We start from the raw sequence: 21150 nt of genomic DNA on the forward strand, positions 1-21150 counted from the left end.
TTACAGCCAGTGCCCCTCTGAGAACATTTCAATTACAGGTGCCTAAGTGGTGCCCTCTCAGCTGGAAATTTGTAATTAAAATCAGCAATGGCCACAGGCTGCTCAGGTGTGTCAGAACAGCTCCCATCCAGCTCACCTTGCCTCCTGGCTACCCCATCAAGTCAAGTCCAAAGTCAAGGGGAGCTATAGGAATAAAAATCCTTTAACACTTATCAAATATTGAGCAATTTGCAAAGTGATCTTACCCTCAGGGCAACACTGGTGCTGGCATTATTATTGTCCCATTACAACAGGAAGGAGGAAATTGAGGTCTAGAAAAGGGAAGCGATGTACTCAAAGTCTCAGAAGCTGCAATTTCAAGTCTTTGACTAAAAATCCAGTGCTCCTGTCACACCGGCGCATCCTGACGAGGGCAATTTTGTCCTTTGGTGGAAAAGTTCACTACCAGCAACTGTCCTGACTCTTGATCAGCAGCAAAGAATCTGCCCCCTAGATTGCCCTTCCTGCTCCATGCCCTCCCTTGCTCCGGTTCTGCCAACTTTCTTAGACCTAGGTCAATTGCTTACTCTCTGGTCTGGAAGAGTCCGGCTTTATTCTAGGCTCTGACTTGCATTTCTCATCTCTGGCAATGTGCAATGACAGGTGACAACAGGCCACTGTGGAACCCTCTCACCAGAACTTGTGACCTTTCCTCTAAGGCAGGTATGGGAAGAATCAGTCTGACTTTGATCTGACCCTGGTTCTGGTGATGGCTTGAGGGTAATGGGCACTGGGTCATGTAACCCACCCACTTACCCAAGGCTGACACAGGTAAGTTAAGGGCCACCCTGTTCTCCCTTCAGAAAAGGACCCAAACTGAAGAAATGGGAAATAAAACTCCATCCTCAGAAAGTCAGGATGGAACTCAAGCAAAGCTCTAATATTTGCCTTAATTTCTCCAAAATAGAAGACAAGGGTCAGAGCTGGCAGAACTCTTCTGATTCAATGATCTCATTTCACACAGTGGGAGACTGGGGAATGGAGCAGAAAGTGGCCCATTGGAGGCCATACAGCTATCAGAGGCAGGGCTAGGCCCCAGGCCCCAGGCCTCCCAGTTCTTTTTTCTTACTGAATCATGCAGTTCACTCAAGAGCCCTAAGCATATTCGATCTGGGTGATCTAGCAGATCTCTACCCCACCACTTCCCTGCCTTTACCTGCCACTCCCAGAAGGTTTACACTGCAGTGGATGCATGTCGTGGTCTTGGACGCTGTGGACCTACGTCTATGAGATACTGATCCAGGGAGAGCTGTTTCCAACAAGGGCTATCCAAGCAGCCCTCAGCTGGGAGTGACCACCACACAAAACCTGCCCAGTGAAGCAGGAGGAAAAGATTTACGTACACCTGGGTGAAACCGAGGATTCATGGGATAAGCTTTTGAGTCTTCCCAGCTTGTGGGATCTGCTGAGACAGGATGATGGAAGCACAGACAGCAGCTGGTTCTTGTTTTCAGTAACTCTGCTCACCCTTCACTGCCTCCTCCACCACCATCACCTCCCACACCACCTCTTTACTTCCTTTTCCACTTCCTTTATATACACCATCACCACCTCCACCACCACCATCACCACCTCCACCACCACCATCACCACCTCCACCACCTCCACCACCACCACCATCATAACCACCACCACCACCACCTCCACCACCACCATCACCACCTCCACCACCACCACCACCACCATCATAACCACCACCATCACCACCTCCACCACCACCATCACCACCTCCACCACCACCACCACCACCATCATAACCACCACCACCTCCACCTCCACCACCACCACCACCTCCACCACCACCACCACCTCCACCATCATAACCACCACCACCTCCACCTCCACCACCACCACCACCTCCACCACCACCACCACCTCCACCATCATAACCACCACCACCTCCACCTCCACCACCACCACCACCTCCACCACCACCATCACCACCTCCACCACCACCACCACCACCATCATAACCACCACCATCACCACCTCCACCACCACCATCACCACCTCCACCACCACCACCACCTCCACCACCACCACCACCACCATCATAACCACCACCACCTCCACCTCCACCACCACCATCACCACCTCCACCACCACCACCACCTCCACCACCACCATCACCACCTCCACCACCACCACCACCACCATCATAACCACCACCTCCACCACCACCATCACCACCTCCACCACCACCACCACCACCACCATCATAACCACCACCACCACCACCTCCACCACCACCACCTCCACCACCATCACCACCTCCACCACCACCACCACCACCATCATAACCATCACCACCACCACAATCCACCACCATCATAACCATCACCACCACTTGCAACATAACCATCACCACCACCACCATCCACCACCATCATAACCATCACTACCACCACCACCACCACCACCATTACCACCTCCACCACCATCACCACCTCCACCAGCACCATCACCACCACGGCCACCACCACCTCCACCACCACCACAATCACCTCCACCACCACCACCATCACCACCTCCAACCCACCATCACCACCACCGCCACCACCACCTCCACCACCACCACAATCACCTCCACCACCACCACAATCACCTCCACCACCACCACCATCACCTCCACCACCACCACCACCACCATCATAACCATCACCACCACCACCACCATAACCATCACCACCTCCACCACCACCACCTCCATCACCACCTCCACCACCACCACCTCCATCACCACCTCCATCACCACCCCCACCACCCCCACCACCTCCTCTACCACCATCACCACCTCTACCACCACCACCTCCACCACCACAAGCACCATCACCATACCCTGCATCCCCTCCTCCACGTCCTTCACCACCACTGCCTCTACTCCCACCATGACCATATCCTTCACCTCCTCTTCCACTCCCTCCATTACCTCTCTCACCTTCACCACCAAACCACCTCCTCTACTTTCTCCTTCGCTACCTCTATAGCCACTTCATCCTCCATTTCTTCGACACCATCATCACTATGACCACCCAGCTCCTGCATCCCCTCCACCTGCTCTACCTGCATCTCTTCACACCAACACCAGTACCATCCCTACCACCTGCAGCTCCCCTTCCTCCTCACCACCACCTCCTTTAGTGCCTGTACCCCTACACCACCACAAGCAGCTTCACCCCAACCTTATTTATAGCATTAAAATAGGTCTCCTACCAAATATGCTTCTGCGATCTTCATGCTTTCAAAGTCGAACAGGCAATCAGTATTTGAATCTATAGCCAGAGTCACTGAGATTCATCTCACATTTGAAATAAACCAGGATTAACTCCCTCTCTTCCTGCTTATTTTGAAACTGCTTATCTGAACACACACACACACACACACACACACACACACACACACCATCTCTCTCTCTCTCACCAGAGGACCATAGGTACTCTGAAATGAAGCAGACAATGGTGGCCTTGTTGCAGGAGCCTGATATTAATAGACTATTCCTTTTGATTTCAGCCGGGAAACGTTGGCAGCAAACCAATGTGAGGAAAGAAGGGCTGTGTAGCAAGAGTTTAAAAACGAGATGAAGAAAAACCCCAACCCAGCTTTGATCACAGGGGTCTGAAGATGAATTGTGGTCATTTCACAGGTCTCTGGGTGGAGGTTAATGTCATTTTGAAACAAGGAAACTGAGTTAAAAAAAAAAAAAAGAAAACTGAGAAGAGGTGCACTTTCTGATGGAACAGGGCCCCCACGCCAGAGGATCAAAGCTGCTCGCTATGCAGAGAATGAAGGATTATTCACTTTCTATTTTTTCACGCCTGCAGCACACATGGGGATCTAATTGGTCAGGATGCGAAATACAGACAGGCAGCCGCAGCATCAGGGCAGAGCCCGAAGGGGGAGGCGAATGCTTTCTGCAGCTGCAAACCATTAAAGGCAAGCTTACCCCCATGCGCCACTTTAATTGCTCTTCTGTGTGTTTCCTCAGCTCACAGCCACTAATGTCTACTTCCCAGTCTTTCTGATCTCAGAGGTGATGAGCTTGACGGCTGTCAGGGCTGCCAGGGTCAGAGAAGGCGAGAGACACATCTCTGGAGAGTGAGGGCGGGACCGCTGGGCTGGAAGAAGCGCGAGTGCCCTGCAGGAACTCGGCAGGCTCTGCCCAGCCTCATGCTCTGTTCTTGCTCCTTGGGGTCTTGGGGTATAAAGCCAAGGATCTCTCAGTGTGGTGTTGTCTTGGTTCTGACCCATTACAGCAGGGGAGACAAAATAAAAACCCCACCACTGTGCAGTGTCTGACCTCAGGCCCGTCACTCAACCTCTCTGACCCTTCATTTCCTTGCGTTTGAAATGGGGTGTGTGCCTAACAGCACCCTGAGGATTACATGACGTTGTGAAATGCTAATCAGGGAAGGGAAGTCCCTGTTGGTTGTTATCACCTCCACTTGAAACTTCTCTGCCAGCCTCTTGATCTACTTTAGGGCTGAGTCCCCCAAGTCCTCCTTTCAGCCCTTCTCAGGGCCCCTGACTGGTGAAAGCCGCACTGACTCTCCAGGTCTGCAGCAGGGCAGAGTCCTCGCCCTGCTGAGCACCACCTGTCACTCATTCTGGCTCCCATCTTTCCTCTCTTAGAAGTTATCCTTAGCCACATCCTCCGGGCTGGCACTGCTTCCTCCAGTCCTTCCCTGCCTCCCCTTCCCCCCGGCCCCATTTCAACCACCACTGACCCACATATATGAAGCTACAAAATGCAAGCCCAGCCATTCACTTCTCTGCTGAAAACTCTCTGGCAGCTCGCTGTTCTGTTCTTGCGCTGTCCCTTAGCGGGGAATGCCTTCATCCTTTCTTGGTCTGACTCATCCTTTAAGACTCACTTGAATTATTATCTCCTCTAGGTGGCCACCCTCATGCAGGATGATGGCCTCTGCTCAGCATATTTGTGCATTCACAGTGCCCTGTCATTGACCACATTGGATTAGAATTATTTAGTCATTCCTCCACTTGAAGGTGTCTGTCTCTTCCACTGGAGTGTAAGTTTTGGGGGAACAGGCCTGCATCTTAATTCATCTTTATACTCCTAGTATGTGACATGGCTAGCAGAGTGCCTGGAATATAACAGGTACTCGATAAATGTATTTATGACTTTCAACTGTTATTTATTTGTCTCTCTGCCTAAACTACCCAATTAAGTTGAAAGCATTTGGTGAGATGGAGATGTGTCTGATCCATTTTGTATTCTGCACAATGCCCAGCACACAGCAGAGACTCAAGAAACAGCAGCTAGTTCTGCTGTGTCTGACTTGCTCAGGGCTCTTTCCTCAACATCTAGAACAGAAATTTGCACACAGGTGCTCAATACATATATTTTGAATGGATATGCAGACTAAAAATTGTCGCTCGCCATCTGGTTCTATAAGAATGAAGTCACTAGTCGCTGCAGTTGTTAACCTTCAACACACCCTGAAAGGAGCTCAGGGCAGAGATCAGGAATGAGGCACTCTGTGCTCTGAGAAAAACTGGCAGAGCAGGCCTTCAGATAGTTAGATATTTTCAGGGGAAGATTTTATGAGCCCAATTTCTTGCATTTTCTCATATCTAGAAAAGCACTAAAATCATTAACATCTGCTTCTCAAAATTAGCAGTGACCCTGTGCCAACATGTGTGCTTGATTGCACGTCTCCCCCTTCACCAAAATCACATATATACTGATCCCACCCCCACTCCTTTGGAGCAGTTCCTCAGAGCTATCTGAGAGGCTGTCTCCTGGGCTATGGCCCTCATTTTGCCCCAAATAAAACTTAACCCACAGCTCTCATGTTGTGCATCTTTTTTCAGTCAACAGATAAATAGTGTGGCATTGTAGGAAAAACACCTGTCCTGGTTAGAAGGCCTGAGTTCTAGTCAGAGCCAACAAACTCAAACTTAATGAGGCCAAAAGAGAGCTTCTGATTTTCTCCAAAACTCAACTCCTCACCCCAACTCCCAGCAAACATTCCCCCATCTTGATAAATGGTACCAAACCATCCAGTTACTCAGGCCAAAATCTAGAAGTAATATTTGATTCATCTATTATCTTCACATCTCACATGCAATCCACTAACAAGTCCTTCAAGCTCTACTTCCAAAATATATCCAACCTCTGACCATCACCTTTACAGCCACCACCCTAATTCAAGCTGCCATCTTGACCTTGCAATCGGTCTCCCTGCCCCAACACACACACGCACATAAACACATACACACACACACACACCCTTTTCATTTCATCACCTTGATCTTTTTTGTATCACTCCAATACCTTCCCACTTTAATTAGAATAAAATCTAAACTTCTAATCGCAGTCTACAAACCACACACAATGTAGCCCTGCCCCCGTCTCCAGATTCCTTTCCTCCTTGCTCATCTCCTTCCAACCACACTGGTCCTTCTACAATTCCTGGAATATTATGGATTATTCTTACTTCAGAACTTATTCCCTCTGCCTCAAAATCTCTTCCCCCAATATTCCCACTCTTAGCTCAAACGTTACCACTAGGCCTTCACCAACCCTAGGTGTGATGGTTCATTTTACTTGTGAACTTGACTATGCTACAGGGTGCCCAGATATTTGGTCGAACATTATCCTGGATGTTTCTGTGAGGGTATTTTTGGATGAGATTCACATTTGAATGGGTGGGACAAGTGAAACAGAATGCCCTCCCCAATGTGGGTGGTCCTCATCCAATTGCTTGAAGGTCTGAATAGAATGAAAAGGCTGACCTCCACTGTGTAAGAGGGAATTTCCTCCCACCTGACTGCTTAAGCTAGAATATCTGTCTTTTTTTTCACCTCTGGACTCTAACTGAAGCATTGGCTCTTCTTGGATTTGGAAACTGCCAGCTTTCAGGAAGGAACTCACATCACCAGCTCTCCTGGCCCTTAGGCCTTCAGACTCAGACTGGAACTACCCCATCAGTTCTGTTGGTTTCCAGCTTGCTGAGTGCAGGCCTTGGGACTTTCCAGCCTCCATAATCTAATGAGCAAATTCCCTATAATAAATAAATTATAAAAGTTTTAGAAGGGGCTTCCATGGTGGCGCAGTGGTTGAGAGTCCGCCTGCCGATGCAGGGGACACGGGTTCGTGCCCCGATCCCGGAAGATCCCACATGCCGCAGAGCGGCTGGGCCCGCGAGCCATGGCCGCGGAGCCTGTGTGTCCGGAGCCTGTGCTCCGCAACGGGAGAGGCCACAGCAGTGAGAGGCCCGCGTACAGCAAAAAAAAAAAAAAAAAAAAAAAAGTTTTAGAAGAAAAAAATGGGTGTAGACTTTGCAACCTTGGCCTAGGCAATGGAGTCTTAGTTATGATACCAAAAGAATAAATAACCAAAGGAAAAAACAGATAAATTGGACTCCATCAAAATTTAAAACTTTTGTGCATCAAAGGACACTATCAAGAAAGTGAAAAGACAACTCACAGAACAGAAGAAAATATTTGAATTTTCTGCATATATCTGATAAGAAATTTCATCCAGAATATAAAAACAACTTTTAAGTTTAATAATAAAAATTACACAATTTTAAAAGAGGCAAAGAATTTGAATAGACATTTCTTCAAAGAAAATATAGAGGACCAATTAGCACATGAAAAGATGCTTAACACTTACTAGGATGGCTAGTGAAAAGCAAACAAACAGAAATTAATAAGAGATTGCAAAGATATAAAGAAACTGGGAACCTCATACATTGATGGTGGGAATGTAAAATGGCAGTTGCTCAAAAAGTTAAGCAGAGTTACCATACGACCCAGCAATTCCACTCCTAGGTATATCTCCAAGATTACTGAAAATATATGTTCACACAAAAACTTGTACATGAGTGTTCATAGCAACATTATTCATAATAGCAAAAGATAGTGGAAATAGCCAAAATGTCCATCAATGGATGAATGGATAAACGAAATGTGGTACATCTATACAGTAGAATATGACTTGGCCATAGAAAGGAATGAAGTACTGCTCCATGCTACAATATGGATAAACCTTGAAAATATGCTAAGTGAAGCCAGACACAAAAGACCATATATTGTATGATTCCATTTACATGAAGTGTTCAGAATAGGTAAATCCATAGAAATAGAAAGTAGATTAGTGGTTGCCAGGGGCTAGAGGGTAGGAGGATTGGGTACAGGATTTATTTGGGGGTTAATAAAAATGCTCTAGAATTAAATAGCAGTGATAGTTGTATAACTGTGAATATACTAAAAACTTCTGAATTGTATACTTTAGAAAGTGAATTTGATGGTAGGTGAAGTTTATCTCAATAGAGCAGTTATTTAAAAAGTGTTCATTATATTATTGTTTATACTAGTAAAAAGGAAATATTCAAAATGTCGTTTTATAAAAAAAGTTGTTATAATGAATCTACTTGACAGAATATTGTATACTCATTCAATTATATCTATAAAATTTTATAATACTATATAGAATGATTATGAAATAATATTAAGTAGGCTATAATCAAACTATTATATATATTTTTAATCATATCTCTCTGACTTTCTTTTAAAGTCTGGATGAAAACCCTGAACTTTTAACAAATGTTGGCTCTAGGTACTGAGATTTGAAAAATTTATTCTTCTTTTTTTTTTTTTTTTTTTGCGGTTCGCGGGGCTCTCACTGTTGTGTCCTCTCCCGTTGTGGAGCACAGGCTCCAGACGCGCAAGCTCCACAGCCATGGCTCACGGGCCTAGCCGCTCCGAGGCATGTGGGATCTTCCCGGACCGGGGCACGAACCCGTGTCCCCTGCATTGGCAGGCGGACTCTCAACCACTGCGCCACCATGGAAACCCTGAAAAATTTATTCTTCTTGTTTCTACCTTTCTGTATTGCCTAAGCTTTCTTTAAATAACATGTAATTTTTATAAAAATATAAAAATATATTTTAAAAATCCCATAACTGTAGTAGTTAGTTACAGTGTCAGAGTTTCAGCTTCCAGGAAGAGAGGAGAGTGCAGCCTGTCCCAGGGAGACAAGCCCAGAGGACCCAGTGGGTGACACACAGCGCTGACATGGATGAGTCCAGACCTGGCTGACCCGGGGCCAGGGCCGGGGCCGGGCAGCATCTTTACAGGCTGGAAGCCTTCTTCTTTTCCTGTTTTAAGTGGTGTTCAGTTTTTAGAACCCCATTGTCATTTCGAAAGCGGCATGAACGCTCAGGTCCCCAGGCCTGCATCTTTCCTTTGTCTGCCCTCCCCCCACTATTTATTTCCTTTTCCATCTTGCGGTGGCCGCCCTTCAGGCAGCGACAACAACGATGTTGTTACAGGTGTTAGCTCACTCTGGTCTCATTTGCTCTGGCAAGAAGTCTGGTCGGATTAAATGCCCCTGTGGAAACTCAGCTGAATTGTCTTCATTTTCTATCATTTTATTTTAACATCCCAGCAGTCCCCGCCTGTCAGGGTCTCCGCCGGCAATTCATCCATTCATCAATTTAAAGTATGGCCATACGGTTCTGGACAGCATCCAACCCCACAGAAGAAATCCCTTCTTTCCTTTTCATTTTTCTTTCGAAGCAAGAAAGAATCTGCTCATCTGGACACAGGGATACTGACTTTTGAGCCAATTTAGGAAGCTGCTTTTAGGTAGTAATACTCAGTATTTCAGTCACAGGCCAAACAATTACCCCATGTAATTACTGGTGCCATCGAGAAACAGGTAAAGTCATCTTTTTATTTAATAGTAATTGTACATATTTATTTAATTAATCATATTTCTCATTTAATAATAATAGTAACATTTATTCCACAACAGGACTTCTCTTGTATTAACTCATATAACTCTCCTTACAATCCACAGTATCCCCATTTTGTAGATGAGGAAATTGAGGCACAGAGAGTTTCACTGGCTTGCTGAAGTTTCCACAGCTGTTATTGGTGGAGGTGGGATTTGACCTCCAGCAGTCTGGGTGTAGGTTCTATGCTCTTCATCGCTGCAATTCTCAGCCTTTCAATGAGAGTCATAGTAACTTACCACTCGGCCAGGAAAAAGGGTAGCCAGACTAAAGGATTAAGTGAGCATTAGAACTAAATTAAGTACTTTTTCAGGAAGACCAAGTTTTGCTGGAGTCAGGGTGATCTTACTCCAACTTGGTTTCATCCCCTAGTAGGAACTCAGTGGCATGCTGTAGAGTGAAGCAGAAAAGAGACAAGGACACAAGTCAGCCCTCGTCGGTTAGCCATGCAGGGAAGACAAGATGGTGTCCGATGGGGCACCGCACTGACCACCAGTGGGAAAGCCACTGTTTGCTAGAATGCCTCCACCTTGGAGGAGAGAGACACTGAGCCGCACCAGACAGCCAGTGGGGTACTGGTCCCATCACCGGGCGTGGGAAAGACACCCTGGAGGATAGCCCCCTGCTGGGCTAGAAGGTGAAGGGTGCCCCTGGGTTGTGCAGTGTGGATTCTTATCTCTAGGTTTTCTGGAAGAAGTGTCTTGTCATCCTGTAGAGGTGGCTGGGGGAAAACTGCCTGATGCACAAACTCCAGACATTCCTGCCCCCCAACTTCTGGGTATGGCCCCGTCTATAGAGTAGCCAACTTCTCCTCTGCAAGGGAAGTGGCAGGCCACTCCGTTGTGGGTTCTTCTCAAAGAGACCTCATTGGCATCTGTCATTTCACATTTCCAGATTTCTTTCATATTCATAAACATCTACAAATGTTTCTCCTTGCATTGCTATTTTTCAAAAAAATCAAAGGCATGGTTTCCCAACCTTCTCTAACCCAACCCTGTGCCAGGCTTTCTCACCTAACCTTCTCTGCATCTTGAATAGACCAAGCCCCCTCAGGTGGGGCTTTACTTTCTATGGTTTGTATGTATAACTAAATCAACACATGTACTTTTTCACACTCTACTTGCCCTCACCCACTCACTCTGAGGCAGAAATCACTGCTAGGCCATTTTTGCCATGGTGTGATCTTCAGACACCCAAGATTTTCCCCCTGGATACTCTCTGTCTGTTCCCACCATACCTCTGTCCGGAACATTCCACAGTTCAGAGTTAGTTGAGGCACCATGAAAAGTAGTAGCACATACAAGCCAGCCTAGGTGGTCTCATTTTACAAACATCACGCCATTTATAAAAGTGTTTTGGATGGGTCCCGAAGTACCAGTGAGGGAAGACTTGGAAGGGCCCCATGTTTAGTTTAATGCTCTGTTGTCACGGTCTTGAAATTCTTGATAATTTTTGAACAAGTGACCCCACATTTTGGATTTCTCAATGAACTCTGCAAATCATGTAGCTGCCCCTGCCCCTGCTGCCACTCTCCACAGCCCCCTGACCACCCCAGACGAAGGCCCACGATCCACGTCTCTAGAACAGAGAGGTTTGGGGCTGTGCTTAAACTGCGAGTCTTTCTGTTTCACAAATGTTGGCTCTAGGTACTGTTTAACAGTACCCAGCAGAACTTTGAGGTCTGGTTCTCGAAGCTGTCACATGATATATTATTGGTTCCCTTTTCTGGTGAGGAGCCTTAAACAAGAGGCCTCCCCGAAAGATACAAAGATCATTACCCTGGTTCTGCAGGTGAAACAGAAAGACTCGCAGTTTAGGCACAGCCCCAGGGCTAGGTAGGAAGAGCTCCAACTCTAGGACTGAATTGGTTTTATCAGGTGGGGTGAGGGGTGGGTGCTTTGTAAAGTGGTTCAAAAAAATACCAGTGCCGAACAGATTGTCTTTATAGGAAAGCATCACTGTAGTCCTTTAGCATCAAGAGAAAGGCAAGGGCTCCAGGCAGATGGGCCATGTCCCCTAATCTAGCCTGCAAAGTACTGCCTAACAAGAGAGCATAATTCTTATGTCTATAAGGGGACCTTGAGATGAGGAATCTGGATGTGAGCAGCTGTCCCAGAGGCAAACTCTCTAAAAGATAAAAGAAGAATTTGTAGTTGACACACTATTTTGAGATCACAAAGGGTTAATCCGAGTGAGAATGCAGCGTTTCACCATGTGTTGATGATACAGGCCTGGAAAGTCCCTAAGTCAAGCACTCCTGGAGACAGGACTGTTCTCCCTGGCAAACACCATGGTGAGATTTGGGGCAGGTGATTTAATCTCTCTGGGCCTGGTTCCCCTTTTCTAAGTGATAATACTTTTAGTACTGACTGCACAGCATTGTTGAGAAGAATAAAGTAGGTTTTACATTAAAAGCAATCAAAAGAGTGCCTGAAATACTGTAAACACTCAAGAAGTGATAGTTAGTATTACGATGAAGGGGAATCTTCTAACTAAACAGTGGATACAGGTAAAGACCTGGAGTTTTCTAGATGTTGTCTTGAGCCATTTCCTTCTCAGTTTTGCCCCCATTAGATCCCAGTGTCCCTACTCCTAGGACACATTCTTTCAAGATGGCATCCCAGATACTGGGAAGAAGAGAGACCAATAGTTGGGGGGCTGGAAGGAGGAAAAGGATATTACTCATGAAGTGCCCTTGCTGGAAAAACCAACCAACAAACAAAAAACAAAAACCCATGAAACTGAATCTGGGCAGCCCTCTAGACAAAACAGCCAATTTACAGAAAATCTAGGGGATAGAAGGACCTTAACCATAAACAAACCACAGGGGTGCATTCAGCAAAATCCATACTCTGGTGAACTCTGTAGGGCAAGGGACCTGGTTTCTTCAGACAACGATAATGAACAAACAAAATGTAAGAAAAAAAATGGAGATGGAAACGTATAGATTTTTAAAATCTCGAGGGACCTATCACCCAATTACAATATATGAACCTTATTTGTATCCTAATTCAAATAAATTTTCTGAGTAGTTGATGATACGACTATTAAAAATTTTTAGGTGACCATGGTTTTAAGGTTAAGGTTTTTGGAAGAATCTCTATCTTGTGGAAACACAAAATGAGATACACATACACAACATATCTGGGATTTGTTTCAGAATAAATCAGGGAGAGGAGGGGATGAAGATGAAGCAAATTGGCCGTGAACTGGTAAGTAATAAAGCTGGGTAATGAGAATTCATGCGATTTTATTCTGATATTCTTTTTACTTTATATATGTTGAAATATTCTACAAAAGAAAGGAAAAGAAAACCCAGTTGCATGTGTGGGTTTGGTGATGAGATGCTTCCCTGAGGAAGGATTCTGTCCAGGTGGCCTGTCATCATGGGAAGTTTTGAGGAGCTACTTATCTCTCTTTGCCTCGGTTTGCTCATCTGTCAAATGGGGATCGGATGATTGCACACTCCTCGTGGGGCTGCTGTGGATATTGAATGACTAGATAGACATAAAGCAATTACAACAGGGCCTATCATGGGGTAAGGGCCATACAACATTTGCTATTATTACAGCATATTTAGCTTCTTGCAGTACCTCACTGCATCAACCAAAACTAAATCTCTACAGAACTTCACAGCTCACAAAGCACCTTCACAGACACCACCTCATTTGAGCTTCACAATAGCCCTTGGAGATAAATACTAGTCTTATTCCCATTGGACAGATGGGAAAACTAAGGCTCAGTCTGTCGTGATGAAGCCAGTTAGTGGCCAAACCTGCACCAGGGTCAGGTGTTCTGACCCCTTCCCAAGTCCTCTCCCAGGTACCAAGGCTGTCCTTTAGGGATGAGTCAGAAGCTAAACTTAGATCCTCAAAAACTCGATTCTGTCTCTTTGCATGTTGTGACCAGCACCCCCTTCCCCTGGCTGAGGGACACTAACTGTACTCATATGGAACCAAGGCCCCAGCCTAGGCAGGAGGTGGGCACTGGGTACAGGCAGTCCTTCTGTCTAGAGTTTGGCCCAGGCAGGCCTTCCTCCTGTGGCCCAGGAGCTTGTCACAGCTAAACATGGGGTGGGCCTGAGCGTGTGGCTGCCAGCAGGGCTGAGGAGACACAGCAGACAGAAGCCACGCCCAGGCCATAACTCAGGAAGGAGGTGACCTCCAACCCTCAGGGGGGTGAGGGGCACACAGGTGGGTCCCCAAATACAAGCCCAGGATTTCAAAACTAGCTTCTCTCAGAGGGAGAGGCCCTTGGGCAGCAGTGTGGTTGTTCCTCTTGGTCATTTCTTCCTGAGAACAGGCCTGGGGGCTCTGGGCTCTTCGAATGTACATTAATAATAATCACAAAACCTACCATTTTTTGAAAGCTAGGCACTGCGTCAAGCATGACAGACATATTTCTCATTCAGACAATCCTCAGTCACAGTACACTGTGAAGCAGGTATTGGTTTGTATTCAAACGACACAGAAGTTTAGGAAGTGAGCCATGGAAGTCTCCATCCACATCCCAGTCCAGATCCTGCCCTCCAGAGGCGGGCATTGTGTGCAATCTGTGTATTCTCCTAGTATGAATTTAATCAGTGTTATATATACACACCCACTTGTGTGCGTACACGCACGCACACACACTCAGCTTGTTTGTTTTTATGAAAATAGGATTGTACCTTATTCAGCAACTTGCTTGTTTCATATATTCATCTATCTTTTTCTAATCCCACACATATGAATATGTTGAGAGGCTGTTGCCCCAGAATCATACCCCTGACCCTCCCTCAAACAGAAACCAGTTATTCTTATCTAAGTTTCGGGAGGAAGTTGCAAGAAGTAAAAAACAAGAACAGGTCAGAACCAACTAGGCCCAAGATGGTGGAGGATTTGACTTCCAGTAGACCTTGAGCCTCAGTACACGCTCACTGTAATACATTAGCAACCAAATGTCACACCCACCAGCACCATGACAGTTGACAGTTGCCATGACAGCAACAGGAGAAGCCCATAGAAGGATTGAAAAGGAGAGCTGCAACAGTTCTGGGTCCAAACCACACCCCTGTTCTCGGATAATTCATGAATATTCCTCCCACTCTTTTTAATTCCCTCCCTTTTACCTCGACCGTCCTATATATTTGGTGTCTCCGCCAGAATTGGGTTGAGAAGTTGCTTTGTGAACTTACATTCCGGATTCTCCATTCTTTGCCCGTTGAATAAAGCCTGTGCTGTTCCAGTCTCAGCATTGGTTTCGTTGTTCCTGACTACGTGAATACGATAGGAAAAAGAACCTCCCTGGCCAGGACAGGGGGTCTCGGCCCGGGCTAGGATCCCAACGCGGGTCCAGTTGACCAATTCGGTGACAAGATCATAAGGAAATCTGGAATAAGCAAAAATTATAACTGGGTATCTCTAAGAGAAAAGTACGTATTGTTTAGAACACACCCTTCCTAGCTATCTGATTCCAGCCTCTGAGCTCTTTCCGCAGCTCTAGAAGTTGTAGGGAACTGAGGACACACAGGGATTCTTGACTGTGGACACACAGATGAGCTGGGCAGGCCCTACTCCCTGTGCAAAAGCCAGTCCACTGTGTCCATTTGAAAATGCATTTCAAGATTTCTGATCTACACGTGTCTGTTTTTAGGATTCTCCCTTGAAACAACTGTAACATCTCTCTAGTTCACTCATGAACAAAAGATTAAAATCATTCACACGTGTTCATTTGTTATCTGAGGGTTGTGATTTTACTTTCTTTTTTTTTTTTTTTTTTTTGTGGTACGCGGGCCTCTCACTGTTGTGGCCTCTCCCGTTGCAGGGCACAGGCTCTGGACGCGCAGGCTCAGCGGCCATGGCTCACGGGCCCAGCCGCTCCGTGGCATGTGGGATCTTCCCGTACCAGGGCACGAACCCGTGTCCCCCGCATCGGCAGGCGGACTCTCAACCACTGCGCCACCAGGGAAGCCCTGATTTTACTTTCTTTGAAGACCCTCTGGTAGCAACAGGCATGACTTTTCTCTATTGTAGAGATGGGGAGATTGAGACTTGGAAAGGTTAGCAAACTGCTCCAGGAAACACCATTGAAGAGCAGAGTTTGGATTCAAACGCAGGTCGGCCTGACCCCCCTACTCCCCACCCCAGTTACCATGCCATTCTGCCTGGATAATTTTAAAGGAATGGGTACTAGCTTTCTGTCAGGTACTAGTCTAGATATTTTAGCTACGTTAATTCATTTAACCCTCCCCTTAGCCTCTGAAGTGAGCCTGAGCCTTGCTATCCGCACCTTACAAAAGATCAAACTGCACAGAGAGTCAAAAGGGGATGCAGTCAGGAAGTCAAAAGGGGATGCAGAGCCCAGCACCGAAGCTGATGCCTCTCTTTTCCTCCATCTGTGATTTGGTAAACTGAAGCCACCTTGGTTAGTCATGTGGATGGTTATCTGTGAGGTACCAATGCCAAGAAACTTCAGTCTTGAAAGGAGCTTGAGGCAGTGTATTCATTTCCCAGGACTAAGTGCCACAAACGGGGCACCTAAAAACAGTGGAAATTTATTCTCTCTCAGTTTTGGAGTCTAGAAGTCTGAGGTGAAGGTGTGGGCAGGGCCACGCTCCCTCTGACACCTCTAGGGGAGAATCCTTCCTGTCTCTGCTAGCTCCTGGTGTTTGCTGGCAATCCTTCGTGCTCCTTGTCTTAGAGATGCATCTTTCCCATCTCTGCCCTTACATGGCATTCTCCTTGCATGTCTCTGTGTCTTCATATCCTCTTCCCCCTGTGCCTGTCTGTCTGCGTCCAAATTTCCCTTTTTACAAGGACACCAGTTATATTGAATTAGGGCCCACCCAAAGACCTCACCTTAACTTTGTTAAATCTGCAAAGACCCCATTTCCAAATAAGGTCGCATTCTGAGGTACTGAGTGTTAAGACTTCAGTGTTTCTTTTTGGGGGGTTGGTGGGGAGACACAATTCAACCCATAATGGGCAGCATACTGAAGTTCAACCTTTCCCAAAGTGTGCTCCCGGTGTGCTCTTCTCAAAGCAGCTCTGCAGAGAAAAGGCTCCTGTGGTCTCAAACATTGGGAAAACTCTGCTCCCTGCCTGCTAGATGCCCTGGTGGTGAATCTCAGAGGTCATTAGCGTGCAAACATCCTTAAAAGAGCTGCAGAAAGAAGCCTGTTGACTTTGCTTAAGTTGGCATTTCCCAAACTTACTCAAGCACAGAAGTGTTGGGGTGTCATTGGTGTGTTAACAGTGTTCCATGGAACATACTTGGGGAAACTCATAAGATTAGAGCATGAAACCAGAGAGGCCTAGACTTGCATCGTGACCCTGCTAGTACTGAATATGTGACCTTGGGCAATTTATTTTCCTCTCTGAGTCTCAGTTTCATCTGTAAAATGGAAGTGAGACTTCCTAATTAATTACTTAGGGTGGGTTCCTGCTATAACAAACAGACCCCCAATAGTGTAATGGCTTGGAAACAATAGGACACAAGTTTACATCTTGCTCAGGACTGGGCAGGGAACATACTGGCTCAGCAGTCTTTCTTCACCCAGGCACTCAGACCCCCAGGCTGATAGATGATCTGTCATTCTAAATCTGTGGCTTCCAAGGTCATCCTGGGGGTTGCCCCTATTCCATCCAGGCAGAAGGGGGTAAAGTTTAGAGAGGGCTTCCTGGGAGGTTTTTATGGGCGAGGCTCTGTAGTGGAGCAACTCACTTCTGCTCACAAACCATTGGTCAGAACCCAGTCCTCTGGCTGCAACTAGCTGTAAAGGGGGCTGGAAAGTGTGGTCCATGAATGAGCAGCTACTTCCCAGCAAGAACTCAACCCTAAAGAAAGGGAAGTAGGGGCTTCTGGTTGAAGGTTAGCCATCTCTGCCACACTTACCTTGCAGGTGTGTTCTGAGGATTAAATGAGGCTTTTGACACATGCGAAGTCTTAAGCATCACAGACAGCTAAATAAGCGGCAACCATTTAAAAAGGAAAAAGATATGAAAGGGAAGTGCCTTGAGGGGTGAAATCAGAGACAGGCCCTGGGCACGGCAGACGTGTGGGCCCCATCCTCCTCTTTCTTCCCAAGGCATCCCGGTGGCCTCTGTCTGGTGTGTGGCGGGGAAAGGGGAGCACAAGTCCTCAGGGTGTCGTTCAGCCCAGAGCAGCTTCTCCCCCTCCCACTTCCTTCCCAGCCAGATGGAGCAGCGTGTGCTCCGAGTCTTGACAGCCTCACGGCTTCCCGGTGGTGGCCCCCAGGACTGCAAATTCCACCTTCCCGCAGTTGCAGAGCCAGCTGAGGGACGGGCAGCACGCCAGGCCCCCTCAGCAGCCCCTGGAGCACACGCCAGTTGCAGACTCTCAGGATGCTGGAGGGAAGAGGCGGGGCTCTCACCAGATCACCGTGACCACAGTCTCCCCAGCAAAGGCCTCCAGACACCCGACAACGCATGGCTTCCTCTCGCTCCTGGCTTCCCCAGCTACCTGGCCACACGGCACAGGTGAGAATCATCTCTAGACCTCCAGATCTCTGGACTCCATTGTTCCGCAAGGGGGCATAAGGGGTCAGTAGAGCAAACCCCCTGCCTTCCAAAAGAATTCATGCTTTAAGTCCATATTAATGATTCAGACAACTGCACCTCAGATGATATCCCCAACCTCTCAACACAAACACAGTTCCAACAGATGTCTCCCAGCAGCCCCCTCCCCACCTTTCTCGCATGTAAATAAGCTTTCAGAGCTGCCATCAATGTATACATACAACCCTGCTCCTGACTCTTCTCGCCGTTACTTTGTATACACTTTCCCATGGATCTGGGTCATCCTGGTGTTGAATGTTTCACAGGACTGCAAAATACACGGAAGACATATTTTTAGAATCTTAATACCCAGACCATCTGGGTGATACTCCGACAACTGGAGAGATTCTTGCTGATGCTGCAAGTCCCCAAATCCAAGTCCCCTTGCAAACAGAAAACGTTGTGTTTTGCCTCTGTACGTACACACATGGGTTTTCTCCAGCACAGTGGGCTGTGGGGTGTGACAGTTAGTGATTTCTTCCCTGGAAGTGGCATGACCCGCAGGAGTTACCGTTGGCTGGAGTTGCGAGTACAGCCCAAATTTATTGGTTTTGATCCCCTCACCATTCCCTGCGTAAATTAAAATGTGACATTATTACACCCTCCAACAGCCCACTGGCGACCTTTAGCACTCTCCCCCCTCCACAGCCATTATTCAGCATAATTCGACTGGTTTGAGGCAAGTTGGGAGAGTGGGGAGGGCTGGGTGGGGACAGGGGAAGGCAGAGTCCAAATTAGAAACAGATTTAAAGAGCATTTGCAGGGAATTAGGCAGCGGGCCAGGAGCGCTTGCTGGCAGCACGTGGAGCCCCTCTTCAGGGACTGTCAGCTCCTCCTAGGTTTCCACAGCGGATGTTTCCCGGCCAGAACGCAGCTGGGTTTCAGTTGTCAAACCCTCAGCCAAGACATCTGAGAAGGGGGTGAGTGCCTGCGTGCATGCGCGTGTATGAGCCCAGGCCACGTTCACACGCGCCCGCACCCCCGAGGCTGCCCCCTGCGCGGTTCCACACATAAACACCTGCCAAGGTACACCCTGAACCGTACACGCACCCCTCGACATGCAGAGGCATGGGCAGACACAGGTGCCCACAGAGAAAATCGGGACAGGCACACTTAACACGTGCACACACACACAGACTTGGGCTGTGCCCCAGCCCCCACTCTCCAAGAGGGTTTCCAGAGCAGGTATCTCAGTCCACATCACCACCCCGCAAGGCTAGCTGTGTGACCTGGGGTTAGCCCTTCAACCTCTCTGAACTCCTGTGTCTTCAACTATGAAGTGTAAATAATGGCAGTTGTGATGATCGAAATGAGATCATAAAGGTGAACACCCAGGGAAACAGATGCGAGAAATCGTGAGGGGATGGCGGTGCCGGTGGCAGTGAAGATAACTAACCTTCGCTTCGCATCCTTTCTAGAGGAGACACAAAGCACTTTGCTGACTTGATTCCTATCTCGGTAAAAAGGGTGTGAGGCCCTTTCCATCACATGGGGAGAGCAAGGGCCCCTGTGGCTGAGGACAGGCACGTGCAGACAGCTCCCATGGTCACAGCTGTGTGGGCACGGGGCCCAGCCAGCTGGCTGTCCCCCGGGTGCCTGGGGCATGTCTAACAGGGCATTGAGGCCGGCAACTCTGCTCTGCACCTCCCTCTCTCCCTGCCTCCCTCCACCTCCTGCTTCCCTGCTGTTCCTGCCAGGACATGTCCTCCTCCACCCACACTCTTGGTGACAAATCTCTCCCCTTTTCCCCTCGCCCTCCCTCACCTTAGGGGCTTCCCTCCAGTCCTCCTAACTCCCAGAGCCCTGCTCCTCCTCGAGTCCCTCCAGCTTCTGATCAATCCAAGGGAACCATCTGCCCTTTCCTGGGAACCTACTATGCACCAACAAGCCCTTGTTCTGGGTGCTGTGGGGATGGGGGAGGGTGGTCCCACCTATCTGGTCCCACCCAGATAGGACTTAGATGTCACCCCTGCCTGGGGATTCACAGCCCAGTGAGGGGATCAGCCTAGCACAAAACACTATAGGAGACCCGGTCAGAAAATGCCAGAACAGGGCACGAGCTCTGGATAGACTCTGGGAGGTCAGAACCAGCAAAGCACGTCTGACTGTGCAGGTCAGGACACTGAACAAAGCACCCCAATACAGGGCAAGAACCAGGATGGGTGATGCCAGTGCCCAGATACAAACTTCCAGTGGAGCTGGGCCCGAGGTTCTTGGACACACATCAGAGTGACCAGTGCCAAAACCCGGATGGACGGGGTGAGGGGGAGACGCGAGAGTGGCAAGGGGTTAGGTGGGGAAGCAGGAATTTCTAGATCTTCATTTAGTCAACAAATACGTGAGGAGCACCTCCCGTGTGCTGAGTGCTGGGAATGCAATGACTAGTAAAACACAGATGCTGCTTCACGGAACTAAGTGTCAAGTGAGAACAACTGATACACAAACAGGCGATGCCAGTGCCGTGGGATACGCGCTCTATAGGAATGGGCTGGGTGTGCGGTGCTCTGAAGCACAGAGAAGTCAACTCATTCACACGGGAGGATAAGAGAAGGCTTCCGGAAGAGGTGGATGGACAGGGAGCCAAAAGGAGTTCAGGACGGGTGCCAGGGGTGAGGGGAGAGATGAGACTAGACAGATCACCATGGATGGTCTACACTGGCTCACTCACTTTCGCTCATTGATTCAACAAATATTGTGAGCAACCACTTGACAGGTCCTATGCCGGGAGCTGAAGCTGCAATGGCGAGCAAGACAGACACAGGTGGTTGAACCAAGGTTGGTAACGGTGGGAA

The sequence above is a fragment of the Mesoplodon densirostris genome, chromosome 5 (genome assembly GCF_025265405.1).
Source record: "Mesoplodon densirostris isolate mMesDen1 chromosome 5, mMesDen1 primary haplotype, whole genome shotgun sequence".
NCBI lineage: Eukaryota > Metazoa > Chordata > Mammalia > Artiodactyla > Ziphiidae > Mesoplodon > Mesoplodon densirostris.